The sequence below is a fragment of the Delphinapterus leucas genome, chromosome 1 (assembly GCF_059928025.1).
Source record: "Delphinapterus leucas isolate spDelLeu-1000000601 "Yukka" chromosome 1, BTC_Dleu_Yukka2, whole genome shotgun sequence".
In the NCBI taxonomy this organism is placed as follows: domain Eukaryota; kingdom Metazoa; phylum Chordata; class Mammalia; order Artiodactyla; family Monodontidae; genus Delphinapterus; species Delphinapterus leucas.
In genome coordinates, this window is record NC_143129.1 from 37,619,767 (window position 1) to 37,636,922 (window position 17,156).

The 17,156-nt window shown below is 39.4% G+C and overlaps 1 pseudogene; it reads right to left on the reverse strand.

Annotated features, from left to right (window-relative positions):
• Positions 1 to 1,586: 1,586 nt before the first annotated feature.
• On the reverse strand, positions 1,587 to 4,968 carry LOC111171279 (UDP-N-acetylglucosamine--peptide N-acetylglucosaminyltransferase 110 kDa subunit pseudogene; annotated as a pseudogene).
• Between the last annotated feature and the right edge of the window lie 12,188 nt (positions 4,969 to 17,156).

Genomic DNA, 17,156 nt, shown 5'->3' on the forward strand with positions numbered 1-17,156 from the left:
TTCCCTGGGAGAAAACCCATAAACCCAGAAGCATCAAAACCTGCATGTGCAGGGGAGAGACAGCTTTGCTTGTCTCATTTTACATTCTTTCTGATTTCTGGGCCCTGGTGATTTATCCCCATGGAATGGAACAAGGAGGGGAACAAGTAGGGACAGTCCCTTCGAGCAGCGGCCGCATGCCTGGCATGTCCTTACCTGCTCTCAAGGCTGACTGCTTCCCAAACGTATGTTGCCTTGTTTAAGCCTCGAGCCCTCGATCCTTTGTTGAAATACAATAATTTCATTCCGATGGTTTTCAATAGCAAAACTCAACCTCCATGAGGGCTAAAGTCTAATTTGTACTCCAAAGCAAGTAGCAGTGCAGTTCGCTACTACTGAGGCTGAATCCATAAAGACTTCAAGACCACGTCCAGAAGACAAGTTATTATATATAATACCCTAGAAGGTCTGAAACATAATTATCATATACATAGCTGGTCCTTCAGAGCTTTTTACCTATAACATGTTTTTTGATGAAAGTTATTTAATGTACTGGAGATAACTGCGAATTACTAATCAAATATTTGAATACTTATACTTACCTGGGATTTCATTTCTGCTGAAAGAAAAAGGAAGAACAGGACTCACTAAAAAAAAAACAAACTTTAGCAATGAAAGTAAAAATCAACAAACACTATCACTTTTGGAAGCAGCATAGAGGGGCAGTCAACGGTAAAACACTGGTGAAATAGGTCAAAACTCTAGGCCAAAAATCCATTATTATTATCATCAGTGACAGTACCACAACTGTGCCCTTCAGAATTAATAATCACTCCTAAGAAACTTCATTTGGCATCAGAAGATGTGTTTAAGAGAAACACTCTGGGAGGTTTCGAATCAGACTTTGTTTTTTGTTAGCCAAGTTACAGGAGAATTTTTAAAGTGGGGGGAAGGGAAGAAGGAAACGGACCAGGAAAAGAATTTAAGCCATCATCTATAAACCAACAAAGCACTGATAGTTCCAAACATTATGTCAGACACTAAAATGACTGATATAGGCTCAAGTGGTTTATCAAACCTATAAAAAGACTACACTAGCAAAGTCCCCATTTATCTGTAGAGTTCAGAAACTAAAACAAGGAATATTTTAGCTTAAAACCTTATCTCAAGGGAATCATATACATTTCACATGAATAAAAATACCTGAAACCAAACATTTTTAAAAGCTCCAATACCCAAAATATAAAGAAAAATATTAATCCAGAAGACTCAATCAATCCATGATAGTCACAAAATGGCTGGGCAATCTCTATCTCCCTTCCACACCAACCATCCATCTCATGGAAGACCAAGGGAGATCAGACCTTCCAGACTTACTTTCCAGACCTTCCAGACACCTGGATGCTGCAAAATTCTATGGAGACTCCTTGTGGAACAGCAGTTTCCCATCTCTTGTGTCTCTCCCTATTGTGATCGTGATCATGCAGGAAGCAAGTCTGGCTGTGCTATTTCTTATCATTGTCTGTCATCCATCTGCAACATGGTATTGTACAGATAAGGAGAAAGTAGTTGCCTTTCCCCCAGAAGGTTGAGGCTCAGGTACAGGGGTAATTCTCCTGTGCACACAGTCATTATTTAGGCTGACTCAGTGACTTCAACAGGCTTAATCATGTGATCAGGTTTGTTGCCAGCTGCGTAATTCTCCCACATCTGTAGATAGAGCCGCTCTAGGTCCATTGTGTATTGTTTGGTGTTGAACAGAGGGCTAGATGTTCTCTGTTTCCAGACTTTGCCACGAATTTTCTTCAGGTATTCTAGATCAGTTCCCAGTTTCACAGCTATGTCTTCATATTCTTGACTATTTTTAGCAATAAGCTCAAGACAGCCTAAACAAGTGAGCTGGGAAGCTGCAACTCGGGAAGCAAGAGTCTCTCCTGGCATAGTCACCATGGGTGTCCCTGACCAAAGGACATCCATCCCTGTGGTGTGTCCATTACAGAGTGGAGTGTCCAAGCAGACATCAGCCAGCTGGCCTCTCCCAACATGTTCCTCTTTAGGAGCAACAGGTGAAAAAATGATACGGTTCTGGGGAAGGCCCATATTTTGTGCGTACTGTTGAATATTAGGTTCTCCCACTGCTGGAAAACGCAACAGCCACAGTACACTATTGGGAACACGCTTCAGAATATTTGCCCACATCTGCAAAGTAGATGGGTCAATTTTATATAACTGATTGAAGTTACAGTACACAATGGCATCTTCCGGTAACCCGTACTGAGAACGTGTGGTTACAATAATGGTACGGGGAACCTCCTCTCCAGTGGCAGCCTTAATGTTGATCTGGGTAGTTGCCAGTCCATTGCTAAGACTGAATCCATTAATTGTTATCTGAATTTGTCCTCTGTTAATCATTTCAATAACTGCCTCTGCAGTAGTATTCATAGGAATGACAGGCATATTAAGAGCTGTATTACTGCTGTCTGTGTTGTCTCCTCCATCAGGACATTTCATCTTGACAATTTGTACATCTGGGAGACTATCAAGAAATGCTTTGAGGTCGATGCCATTCAGCACAATCCGATTGTCAGAAATGTGCTCATTGGACTTAAAATCGATGACTGCTTTCTTCTTCAGGTGAGGGAACATATTAGCATGATCACCAATAAAGAAAGTATGGTGCATATAAGCTAGTTTCTCAGAATACTGCTCAGCAACTTCAGCAGGTGAAGTTTCCTGATCAGTGATGATATAATCCATGAAAAGCACGCCACTGGTCCCAGGGTAGCCCAGCCACATTGCCTGAATAGGAGCTGGCCTGAGAGCAAAGAGTTCATTTCGAGCACCCCTGGTATAACCATTCATATTTACAAGGATGTGTATACCATCATGATGGATGCGATCAGCTGCTTTCCCATTGCATGGAATCTGAGAAAGATCAATGAAATGATGGGCTTCTGCCATCACCTTCGCTCGGAAGTTTGTGCCATCATTTGGGCTCAGGGCATAACAGAATACCTCAAATTTATCAGGATTGTGCATGCCTGGAATAGACTGCATAAGATGAGAAGTAGGATGATTCCCAAAGTCAGAGCTCACGTATCTTACACGCAGTCGACCATCACTGAGCTTCAAGTCTTTTGGATGTTCGTACGGTGGTTTATGAAGGACACTGATCTCATCCAAGCAGAGGTTCCCACGGCTCTCAGCAATAGCCTTCCTGAAGCCATGAGAAAGAGGATAGAGCATACTATGATGAGGCTGCACAGAAGGCAACCTATTCTTCTCCAGCTGGTCAGCCACAATGCTGACCAACTTCTTCATTCGCTCATAGTCTGTCCAATCACAGACAATCTGCAGGCAATGAGCCAAATCACAATAAGCGTCAGGAAAATCAGGTTCAAGCTTCAGAGCAGTGCGATAAGAAGCAATTGCTTCTGGAATATTCCCTGAATACTTGTGAATGGAAGCCAGATTGCTGTGGGCATCTGCAAATGCAGGGTTAATCTGAATGGCACGAGTATAACACTGCAAGGCTCCCTGAACATCCTGCATCTCCTTTAGAGTGTTTCCCATGTTACAGTAGGCATCAGCAAAGGTAGGACTGATTCGAACAGCCTCCTTATAATGCATTAGAGCTTCCTGCAGTTTTCCCTGCTGCTGCAATACACTTGCTAAATTTGAATGGGCAACAGTAAACTCTGGGAAGACTTCTAATGCTTTACAATACAAGCGAACTGCCTCTTCAATGTTTCCCTGGTCTCCTTTGATATTGGCTAGGTTATTCAGAGAGTCTGCATGGGTGGGGCACAGCCGCAGAGCTGTATTACAACAATCTTCTGCTTCGGCAACACTGCCCTTCTCTTCCAGAGCGTTGGCTAGGTTGCAGTAAGCATCAGGGAAATGTGGTAGCAATTCAATAGGTCGCCTGTAGGTGTCTATTGCCAGATCTATCAGGCCTTGCTCATAGTATACACAAGCCAGGTTGGCATGTACCACTGCATGACTTGGGCTCAAGCTTAGGGTACAAAGGTAAGCTGCCACAGCTCTGTCAAAAATCCGTGCCTCTTTCAAGACATTTCCTAAATTGATATAAGCATCCAGAATATTGGAGTCAAGGGTGACAGACTTTTCAAAGTGATGAATTGCAAGCCAAGTCTCCCCTTGTGCATGGAAAACACAGCCACGATTACTCCAAGCTACTGCAAAGTTCGGTTGCCTATCCATTGCTTTCAAATGACATGCCTTGGCTCCTTCCAAGCGACCCAGGGCTTGAGCAGGTTCCTCAGGTCACTGCGAACACAGTACAAATCAGGATTGCACTGAAGAGCAGAGACGTAGGCTTGTACTGCCCCCTCCATGTCGCCTGCTGCTACCAAAGCGGCTGCCAGGTTAGTATAACCATCGATGAAATCTGGTTTGAGATGCAATGCATGCCAGTAATGCTCAATTGCTTCCTGCAACTGCCCTCTTTCCTTGTACACATTCCCCAAATTCGAATAGGCTTCTGCCAGAAGAGGGCTCTGTTTAATTGCCAGAGTACTAAAGTGGGCAGATCTGTCCAGCCTTCGACACTGGAAGTGTAGAGATGAAAGTAATAAAAGTACTGCAGTATTGTCTGGCTCTTGTCTCCACAGCTGCATGCAGTGTCTCTCAGCTGCCTCAAAATCTCCTGCCTGATATTCTCGATGTGCCAACTCAGCTAACCCTTGGAAGGAAAGCATACGTTTCGTTGGTTCTGTGCTGTCGGCCACGTTGCCCACAGAAGATGCCATCTGGAGCTTCTGGAGAGAGTGAGAAAAGGGGGTAATTGAGTCCCGCTGCCGCCACTACTGGCAAGAATGTTTCTAGAGGTAGCAAATACGAGGGCAGCAGCCGTACCACTGCTTTGGCAGGCTTAAGCGGCGGCAACAGTTACAGGCACCGAACCTTAGGAACTCTGGTTGGCCATCTACCTCTCACGCTCTTGAAATCTTAATTCTCAACCCTGCCCTCTTCCACCATTTTTCTCCTAATCAGGGAATAAAAATTACATACACTTGCCTTAGAAGAAATCAAAAGTCAGTAGTCCAAACACTTTTAAAATTTTGTTTTCTGTCCAGTTGGAGAGGAAATACATGATTGACTTTACTTCATCATTCATATAGTCACTGTGGAAAACAGTAGGGCCGCGAATTTCAATACAGTAATATCAGAAAATTTTAAAATGGCCTACCCAATGCGCTAATAAGCAACCGATGTTGTATATAATGCTAAAATTTTAGAGACTGAGTTTGATATTTTAAAAGTTCTGAAAGGATTAGCTAATTTCTCATCATATTTCTCATGCCTCAAACCTGAGTATTACTTTTTTAAAAATAAATTTATTTATTTTTATTTTGGCTGCGTTGGGTCTTCAGTGCTACGTGCAGACTTTCTCTAGTTGCGGCGAGCGGGGGCTACTCTTTGTTGCGGTGCCCGGACTTCACGTCACAGCAGCTTCTATTGTTCCACAACTCTATGGGTTCCTTTTTAGGTCCTATGAAGAACCCTAGAAATTAGTTCACGGAATTATATGTTTTTGCAAAATTGTCAAAAGTGAGATATTTTAACTTCCATCAGGTAAGACCAGCGTCTCTTTCTTTTCAAATTTTCCTTCTATCATATTCTGCTATGTTGGATCATATTGGAATGGTCACAGGATTTTTTGAAATCTGGCTATGGAGATTTTATTTTTTCTGTGGTACGCGGTCCTCTCACTGTTGTGGCCTCTCCCGTTGTGGAGCACAGGCTCTGGACGCACAGGCTCAGCGGCCATGGCTCACGGGCCTAGCCGCTCCGCAGCATGTGGGATCTTCCCGGACTGGGACACGAACCCGTGTCCCCTGCATCAGCAGGTGGACCCTCAACCACTGCGCCACCAGTGAAGCCCTAAGGAGATGTTTTAAGTGAGGCTATTATGTGATTTTCAGACACCGCCATATGTAATTGACTATATACTATCCCATAACAGGAATAACTTCCAGTATTCATACTGACTACTGACTTAACTAGCCCAAGACATAGAAGCATAAGGACAAAAACCACCTTACAATATAGCGATGTCTTGCACTTCACAGGTCTCAAAACATGTGCATTTGAAGAAGAAAAAAAGAACTGAAAAGTACAAAACCAGAAGCTATTCTGTGGAAAATTATTTCAATCATCAGGCATGTGAAAGATAAGTCAAAGATTCAGTTCTCATCAATGCTTAGTCAAAACGGAAATTTTCTTCTGTCAAGAATATACTCCAGGGGCTTCCCTGATGGCCCAGTGTTAAGAAGCCACCTGCCAATGCAGGGGACAAGAGTTCGAGCCCTGGTCCGGGAAGATCCCACATGCCACGGAACAACTAAGCCGGTGTGCCACAGCTACGGAACCTGTGCTCTAGAGCCCGTGAACCACGACTACTGAGCCTGCGAGCCACAACTACTGAAGCCTGCGTGCCTAGCGCCCGTGCTCTGCAACAAGAGAAGCCACCGCAATGAGAAGCCTGTGCACCGCAACGAAGAGTGGCCCCCAGTCCCTGCAAGTAGAGAAAGCCTGCGCACAGCAACGAAGACCCAACACAGCCAAAAATAAAATAAATAAATAAATAAATAAATAAATAAATATACTCCATCAACAATGTGTGTAATGAAATGGTGTGAATGAGAATTTTATCAGAATCCCTGTAATGCACAAACCTATAGCAGTACTGAAATCAGTAATGTATTTAAAATAGTAAATATTTATGAGGAAGTAACCCATAGAGGTTTTCTCAAAGTTAACAATGAAAATTAATGTGACATTATCAATAATAAATTGTGAAGCTGAAATAAACTTTTCTAAACTATTAATAACTAGAAACAAATTCTAATCAACCATGTTACAAGAAATCTATGTCTAAAACTACAAAGTTTCTTTCTTAAAATATTATTTCGAAAATACATAAACTGTCGTATGAGGAGGCAGTTAAAGAATATATAGCTAAAAGAGTGGGGGAAAAGTTTTATAGAGACACATCTGGCAGTAGTTAATTTTTAAATGTCATTTTTCTAGATTTTGTGACACCTATAGTATTGATATTTGAAAGCATTTAAAAAATTGTAATTTGAAGATTTGCTACTTCCAGGTAGAATAAAATATTTTGAAGCAAAACAACGTTTCCAAAGAGGAAAACAAAAAAAGCCAAATAGCCAGCATTCAATCAAAAGGTTCTAGACAAACCAAGAGAGAGAATCATATGACTAAAATTCTAAGAAAAGAACAGATAATACAAAAATATTTATATATTGTGTATCTTTATTAGGAAAAGTTTTTATCAAGAAAAGACTTTAAAATCATCAGAATTATTATATTTTATTTATTTGTATATTATATTTATATATTTATATAAAGAACTTAAAGATAAAGTTCTAGTTAAGGCAGTGACAATAGCAGTAGCAGTGGGATTGAAAAGAAATGGTTATATTCAAGCATATTTTGTCAGGAAAAGTCCAAGATCAAATGTCTGACTGCATACATGGGATGGATAGACGGAGTGGGACAAATCAAAGTTAACTATAGAGGTTCTAGTGAAGATGGGGTTGCCATCACCCAACCCAAGGGGTTGCGATTATCCCCAAGGTCTAGGAGACTCAAAGGGAAGGTCATGGTCAGAGGCAAAGTTAATTGGTGGGAAAATAAGACTCCCAGTCTCTCCATCTCCTTATACCAGTTTTTTTTTTAAACATCTTTATTGGAGTATAATAGCTTTACAATGGTGTGTTAGTTTCTGCTTTATAACAAGGTAAATCAGTTATACATATGTCGCCATATCTCCTCCCTCTTGCATCTCCCTCCCTCCCACCCTCCCTATCCCACCCCTCTAGGTGGTCACAAAGCACCGAGCGCATCTCCATGTGCTATGCGGCTGCTTCCCACTAGCTATCTCTTCCTTATACCAGTTTTGTTTTTCTGCTCATATACGTAGCAGCATTTCATTCAAGGGGAAAGTCATTGATCTGACTGGTCAAATTAAACAACATAGTTCAAGGCACATTTACAGTGGTTAGTTCCTCCACAATTTAGAAAGTCACATTCACAATTTCCCTCTTCCTACGCCGCGGAATACATTGGCCATTCCTCCAAAGTTTCCACTCCACACAGTGGACCAGAGATGACGTGAGCCCAGAACTGAGAGCTTGGCATGAGATGGTGTCAGCCCCACGTAGAGCTCTGGCATAAGTTATAACCCAAACCAGCTCTACAGAGAGCTCTGCATGGAATCCTGGGAGTAAACTCAGCCATAATAATGTGATTCTGTTTTTCATTTGCTTTTCTTCCTTGCTTCACTTTCCCTGGCCACTCTGACAAACAAACTTTCAGGCATTCCTGGGCCACTCACTAACTTTATTCCATTTAATGTCATCCAGATTCCCAAGAAAATTACTAACTATAAGGAGGGAAATTTGGAACATGGTAAGTTTTAGACGCCTGAAATATACAGGTCATTGAATCCAGTTAAGTAGCAAATTATCTAGACCTCAAATATGCCAGTAGAATAGCAGACTAAGCTCAATTTAATGTACTCTTACTGGAGACACATGTAAATTCTGGGTCAATTTTGAAAAAGTTAAAAGCACATAGCTGAGATTAAAAGAAAGAAAGGAACACCTGCATGTTTCAGAAAGTAACAGAGAAATTAAATCTAGAGAAATAAGAGCGGACTGATGTCTGTGGGTTCCGTTCCTTAGTATAGGCTTTATGTAAATAGGGGCTGGAGCTAGAAATCTAACATTACCTTGAGGCCAGGAATTTAGAATCAGGATGGAACAATATTGAGAAGTTGGTACAGATATCCTACAGAAATCTCATGAGGAACTGCTTAGTCCATTAAGAGGGCCAAGGGAGGGGGTGAGGAAGATTGATACCTCTTGAAAAGCTTCAGGTACAGAAAACATCAACACCTCTGAAAAGTAGGCCTGTCCTTCCCAGCGTTGTGATGGCCCGGTTGTCACTAACCTGTAAGGCCTTCTATGAATCAGAAACTGCAAGGTGACTAATTCAAAGAAAAACAGATGCAGGATGGGTGTGGCAATAAATCCTAGGACCCTATCAGAAACAAAATTAAAACCACTCTAAAGGGAAATTTTAACAAACCAGAGCAGAGAGTATCCTAACCAGAATAGAATAATAATTCTGAGGAAGTTACTTTAGTTATTTAAGTAAGATTCAATGCATTTCCATGGCCAGGCCCTTTTGAAGAATTCTAAAACATATACAAACAATTCGTTTACATCTTATATATCCCACCATCCAGAGCAAAATTCACTTAAATACTGTACTGGTGGAAATTGGGCAACACTATGTAGACAATGAAAAGGTGTTTACCATCAAAACGTCAAGGTAAGAAAGATAATGTCTAATTTTTAATTATCCTGTGGTTTATTGAAATCTTTTGGAAACCCAAAATAGAGAAAACCTAGGAGGCAATGAAGACTTAAATATTTAGAGATTTATCAACTCATCTATAAAAGCTTCATTAATCTCTTCTTTTAATACTATTCCTGAGAGCTATAAATGTGTCCAGTGATAGGGTTGAAGAAGCCTGAGAGAATTTCAATTGTTTACTATTCTTGGTCAGCTATTAAGACCTTTCAGGAGCATCTTGATTTTCATGGCATCATCCAACAAAAAGCATATTTTACAGAAAGTCCTGGTCCACTTTTTGGCTTGCTTTTGTGTTTATGTTTTTGGTTTTCTCACATTGGGCGCTACATTAGGCTACCTATTGCATACTCCCTCACTCATGCATGCATTCATTCAAACAATATTTACTGAGTTGAGATATTTAATTAACACCCAATAAATGATGTTTAGATGAATGAATGTGCCTTTTATCAAAGTAAGTGTGAGTACTGAGAAAAATGACAGAATGTATGATCCCAGCCCCACAAAAGCGTATAATTGTGTTGAGGATATAACACATGCTGGTGAAATAACTAATATATCATATTGGACAGTTTCTAAGTTCAAAAATGAGTTTTTATAAATAATCAGAGCCTAAGGAGGACAAAGAAGGGACAGTTCATTATGGGTTGAATCTATCAATAAATGTACATTTCAGATGAGATTTGAGATTGACCTTAAAGAAAGAAGAGGACTTAGATATATGAACAGAGAACAAAAAAGGCATGGTGATAGCATGTGCATAGATAGTGTGGCCAATATTTATGTTCTTCATTAAAGACAGTCAGAGATAACCCAAATGTAACTGTTTCCATGGGTCCATTCTCAGTATCCAAACAAAACGGCAAATCCTATCTTAGTAAAACTAATGAAAAACACAGTCTTTAACAAAGACATTGTGAAGGAAAGGGGGAGAGAAAGGCTTGCATCCCACACCACACAATAAAACTTATTTAATTATTTGTTTCATTTTCTCCCTCTGAAAATTTCCTCTCCCTCTCTCTGTACGTCTCTCTTCTCCCACATCTGGCCACACTCTACCAGCCACCTTTCCAGATCTTTCCAGAACTCTGCATCCTACTTTCATTATGCCACAAGTTGAACATCTCACAGGTCTCCAGGATGCATCCTCATCACTTATTCCACAAAGACAAAGAACACTTCTCAGGATCACGTTTCTTGGAAGGAAGAGGTCACGAGGAGTGATTATAAATAATATAAGGTGGAGAGCAGTGACTTAAAATACCATTTTTTCCTCTTAGAATGTGAATACAGGGAACTTTGGGAAACTAGAAAATCTAGAAAGGATTCATTGATAATTATTTATTTTCAATGAATAAAATAAAATGTAATAATACGGCTAAACTCTGACAGATTAACTTTTTCAAAAGTTGCTTTCACACACCTTCACTATTGGGATGTTTGATAAACACATCTTTCTTCTTTCTTTGCAGATACTGGCACCAAACTTTCAAACAATAAGAACCTTCCCGTAAGTCCCTTGCCAGGCAAGATTAAGGTATAACAATCCAAACAGATTTTTGAAGAAGATAACTGGTTGAAAGCACAGGAAAAGAGCTGGGTTTCTCTTTTTCAACAGTCACATAATGAATAATGTGGGAATTGGTTTACAAAGTCTCTTTCCATGAGGGGCTAACGTTAAGATTAGAACTTCTGAGGCCAGAAGAGCAAAATAACTACAATAACCCACATATTTTCAAGAGCCGCCCTTTGGATGTCAGGGATTGATTTTTCCCACTCTTTTTTCAGCAACCCAACTGGTGTCTTTATTAAATGACATAAGAGAATACAGTGTGGCCAAGAAGGCTTAGATTTCCTTAGCCCCAAGTCAGATATTCTCAAGTGACTGTCCACTCAAATTAAAAAGAGAGATTTACAAGAGGTAACTGGCTACAACTGAGTGTACTTTTATTTCAACCCTTTACCTGAATGTTTTGTTTTGTTTTCAGTTCTCCACTGAAGTTGCCTACATTAATATATTTTTAAGAACATTTCCTTAAGTTGAAGTATTCATTCAGTATATTCATTTACTAAAATTGAGAAAAGCCAAATGACTTAGGCAAATTCATTTCTGTACTCCCACAGCAGTGTATTGTGAACTAAATGCCACCTGGAAGTTCTTTACTCAGATACTAACTCAATTAGAAGGCAGAACAAGGATACCTACCCATTCAGGAAAGGAAAGGTCACTTAGCCTCTGTAGCTGACTTAGGTCTCATCATCATAGTAACAAATTGATGCCCACTCTCACCACTTTTATTGAACAGAGTTTTGGAAGTCCTAGCCACAGCAATCAGACAAGAAAAAATAAATAAATAAAAGGACTCCAAAATGGAAAGGAAAAAGTAAAACTGTCACTGTTTGCAGATGGCATGATACATAGGAAATCTGAAAGACACCATGAAAAAACTATTTGAGCGCAAACGTGGACTTGGAAAATTTGCAGGATACAGTAAATTTCTATATATAAATTTTGTATTTCTATACACTAACAGTGAACTATCAGAAAGAGAAATTAAGGAAACAATCCCATTTACAATCACATAAAAAAGAATGAAATACATAAGAATAAACCTGTCTAAGGAGGTAAAAGACCTGTACCCAGGAAACTATATGACACTCATAAAAGAAATGAAAGATGACACAAACAGCTGGAAAGATATACCATGGTCACGGATTGGAAGAATTAATATTGTTAAAATGACCATCATACCCAAGGAAATCTACGGATTCAATGCAGTCTGTATCAACATATCAAGGGCATTTTTCCACAGACCTAGAACAAATAGCTTTAAAGTTTGTATGGAAACACAAAAGATCCTGGATAGGTAAAAGAGTCTTGAGAAAGAAGAACACAACTGGAGGAATCATGCTCCCTGGCTTCAGACTGTGCTACAAACCTACTGTAATCAAAAGAGTATGGTACTGGCACAAAAACATCGATCACTGGAACAGAATAGAGAGCCCAGAAAGAAACCCATGCACTTATGGTCAATGAATCTATGACAAAGGAGGCAAGAATATGCAATGGAGAAAAGTCTGAGCTTCCTTAGGGATGGTTTCATCAATTAATTTGTTTTCTTAAATGGACCATACTTTTCCAGGTCTTTGTATACCTTGTGAGTTTTTTGGTTGAACATTTGGCTTTCAAACATTATAATGTGGTGTCTATGGAAATCAGATTCTCTCACTTCCCCAGGGTTTTCTGGGCTTTTGATTGTTGAAGGCTGTAGTAGTCTGTTTGTTAAGGGACCTTTCCAAACTAGTTTTGCAATGACTGTACTCCTTATCGTATGTAGGCACTGAAGTCTCTGTTCCTTTAGTTCATGTTTAGCTAATGTTTTGACAGAGATGTCCTTGAATTCCTGCACCTAAGACAAAGAAAAACAAATATACACAAGCACATCCACATGCACACTCAAAACCACACACCTCACCCCATTGTGCAGATTGCTGGATCACTCCTTCAACATCTAGCTGACCTGCACTGAGTTCAGGGCTCAGCCCATGGTGAAAGCTTAGAGACTCCTCTGATGTTTTCAGAACATGCATCTTATCTTGAGTATGCATGTGGCTTTCTTAATTTCTCTGGACACGTGTACTTTTTGTATGTTCTAAGTTCACAAAGAATCTCCCCCAACTTTTGCTCCTACATCTTATGTAGTCTATTCTATTTCAATACACAGTCTTCTGCCCCAGCCATCTGTGCTTTGTTAGTTCACCTTGCACTTTTTTTGAGCAATGACCGCTGCTTTTCCAGACTGTGTTCCAGGTTAGCTAAGACAGAGATGAGCATCTTGTGTCAGTCCTTCAGGTAGCTCCCAGACAGGTTAGAACAGATACACATAAAAATCCGAGAGTATGGTCTCTTCTGCTCCCTCCTGAAGCAGGATTGAGGGTCCCATACTAGGAATGGTCTGCTGCTACTTTAAGACTATCACTGCATTAAGACCCCACCACGTTAAGACCATCACTACACTTACAGTAGATGGGGCAAGGGCAAGTAAAAATACCACAAAGCCTTCCTGCCACTTTCAAATTGCCTCTTCCCTGGTTCAGTATGTGTTTGGTTGCTGTAAATCTTTGGCTGATTTCAGGACTACGAGAAACTCAAGGAACGCCACAGCCAAAACAGTATAATCAAACTCTCAGATGCCAAAAGACAGAGAAAGAATCTTTACTCCAAAAGGAGAAAGAAAAATCAAATTTGTTACAAAGCAGGGATCCTCAAAAAGATTCATAGCTAATTTCCTATCTGAAACCACGGAAGCAAGAGGCCAGACATATTTAAAGTGCTGAAAGAAAGAAATTGTCCACCAAGAATTCTGTATTTGGCCAAAATGGTTTCAAAACTTAGGGAGAAATTAACACATTCCCAGATGAACAAAGGCTGAGGGTGTTTTACAACTTCCTAACACTGCCCTATGACAGATGCTAAATGGAGCCTTCAGGTTGAAATGAAAGGACACTAGACAGCAACTCGAAGCTGTATAAAGAAATAGAAATCTCCAGTAAAGATAAATACATGGGTAGATACTAAAGCCAGTGTTGTGCTACTGGCTTGTAACTCTACTTTTTATTTCTTACATGATCGAAAACAAATGCATAAAATAACCATAAATCCATGTTATTGGGATCACAAATTATAAAAGTGTAATTTGGGACAACAATAATGTAAGGAGGAGAAATGGAACTGTAGAGGAACAGAGTTTCTGTGTGCTGTTGAAGTTGGTTTCAATTCAAATGATATTGTTTGAACTTTAGAAGGGTAAATGTAATCTTCTTGATAACCACAAAGAAAATATCAATAGACTATATGCAAAAAGAAATGAAAAAGGGATCAAGAGTTCACTACAAGAAAATCGACGAACCACAGAAGAAGTCAGTAATGAGGTAAATAAGCGGCAAAAAATGCATAAGACATACAGAAAACAACCAGGAAACAGAATTAAGTTCTTCCTCATCAGTAATTTTTGAAAAAGTAAGTGGATTAAGCTCTCCAATAAAAAGATAAATATTGGCAGAATGGAATTTAAAAACAACCATAATCCAAGTATATGCTGTCCACAAAAAACTCACTTGATTTCAAGAGACACAAGTTGGTTGAAAGTTAAAGCATAGAATAAAATATCCCATGCAAATTGTAACAAAAAGAAAGAAAGAGAGAGAAAAAGAAAGGAAGGAAGGAAGGAAGGAAGATAGATCTGGGATGGCTATGTTAATATCACACAAAATAAACTTTAAATCAAAAACTATCACAAGAGGAAGAGGAGGCCACTCTATGTTGATAACAAGTTCAATCTATCAAGAAGATATAACAACTATAAACATATATGTACCAAACATCCCCCAAACATGTGAAGCAGACATTGACAGAATTGAAGGAAGAAATAGATAGTTCCAAAATAATAGTTGGAGATCAATGCCTTTCTTTCAATAATGGATAACACATCTAGACAGAAGATCAGTAGAGAGGTAGGGGGACTGAATAACACATTTAACCAACTAAACCTAACAGCCATATATAGATCACTCCACTCAACAACAGCAGAATACACATTTTTCTCAAGTACACATGGAACATTCTCCAGGAAAGACCATATGTTACGCCACAATACAAGTACCAATACATTTTTAAGAAACTGAAATCATACAAAGTATCTTCTTTAGCCACAGTGAAATGAAGGTAGAAATCAGTAACAGAACCATTGGTAGCCATTTCCCATCATGCCTGCCACACATGATATAAAGCAATGAAGGGAAAAACATAATTGACCTTTTAGAAAAGTGGGAAAGAGGACATACCTTTGACACACAGTGTATGCTGTTTCTCGTTGTCAGGGATAGAAATAAATTAGCATTATTTATTCATTAGTGTGTTAATTTCTTGGTCAATCATTGGGCAGCCCAGTGTTTCTGCCTGATGGGAAGATTTCCTATACTCAGTGTTGAGGGGAGACAACCTTGAAAGGGACGTTTAAAAGGATTATACTGTGATGGGCTTAGCAGTACCCTTCCTCCTATGCCAGTATTTAGGCTGGGGTATTTCCATGCAGTGTGTACAATCGTAGGCCCCAGGTCACCAGAATTTAGTTGGATTCGTTTTGTTAATACATTCCCTCAGTATTTTGTCTTTTATTTGACTGTTGCATTTACTTCTTTATTATCACTGCGAAACAACTTTGTTTCCTGTTCAGAGGCCCAAAAGTGGATATCAATACCTCCTGAGTTACACATCACAGATCTGTTTTACATATCAGAGACAGAGACCGCAACTATTTCCAATGACTTTGAGACTTACTTTGAACATGTGATTAACATGTTGAGTGTTGAAATGTGTGTCGAGCTCATTATACTTGTTCTAAAAGGTTTCAAACTGCAAAGATTTTAAAATCTTTATGTTTGAATAGTTTTCCTGTGCTGTCCCTTTGTGTCAGACTGTTAATGTGCAGCCTGGCACCTTCAAATAATGTTGCTTTGTAACCAATTATTTACATGTTGTTTTATCCACAGAGAATTTTTTAAAAAATAAATTTAATTATTTATTTTTAGCTGTGTTGGGTCTTTGTTGCTGCACATGGGCTTTCTCTAGTTGGGGCGAGTCGGAGCTACTCTACTTTGTGGTGTGCGGGCTCCTCATTGTTGTGGCTTCTCTTGCGGAGCGTGGGCTCTAGGCGTTGGGGTTTCAGTAGTTCTGGCACACGGGCTTCAGTAGTTGTGGCTCACTGGCCCTAGGGCACAGGCTCAGTAGTTGTGGCGCACTGGCTTAGTTGCTCCACGGCATGTGGGATCTTCCCAAACCAGGGCTCGAAACCATGTCCCCTCCACTGGCAGGCGGATTCCCAACCACTGTGCCACCAGGGAAGTCCCCACACAGAGAATCTTAAGGTCAAAACATACAACTCGATTAACTACACGTCCTCCTGTTCACATTTCCCTCATCTTTTCTTCATCTTCTGTCTATGTTTCCTTGGCACTGTTTATATTAAGTGCTTTTGCCATTATATTTGATTGTCAGTATTCCAGTGACTTACCACAATGCTTTATGAGAAACGGTAAGATATAAATGCATTTAAGTTATATATATATATATATATATATATATATATATATATATATAGTTTGCTTGAGTGCAGTGTTTTTTGTTTTCTGTACTGAATTCATTAGCATGGGTCGGTATAAAATTTAGCATAGGTCAATATGTAATTTGTAAACTAATAAGGTCTTAAAAGTGAGGAATTAAGTCTTTTAAATTTAATTATTTATTGTAAAGAACAGAATAGCATACATAAACAGGTGCCTTAAAGAAAACTTGTATTCTAATATAGAACTCTCATGAACACCTTTTATTTTTTCTTCTAACGGTATGATAGTAGGCCATTTATTTCTATTTTTATGGCTTTAACTTTAGAACAATGAAATATTCATAAATTTTGAAAAGTATTTTTCTTTATTTGATGCGGCTGGGATACTGGAGAAATGAAAGGTCAAACACCTATTGAGGAATCCATACTTCTCTATACATTGTGTAGTTTTATTTCAATGACTGATTTAAAATTCCTAAAAGGATGCTATAATAAGTTATTATGCCATTTTACAGACTGAGTTAAGTGAATTTCAGGGAGGTATGAAACTTGCCTAAGGCTATCCAGCTACCAAGTGGTGGAAGTGAGGATTAAATCCAGGTATACCTATCGCCAAATTTTCTG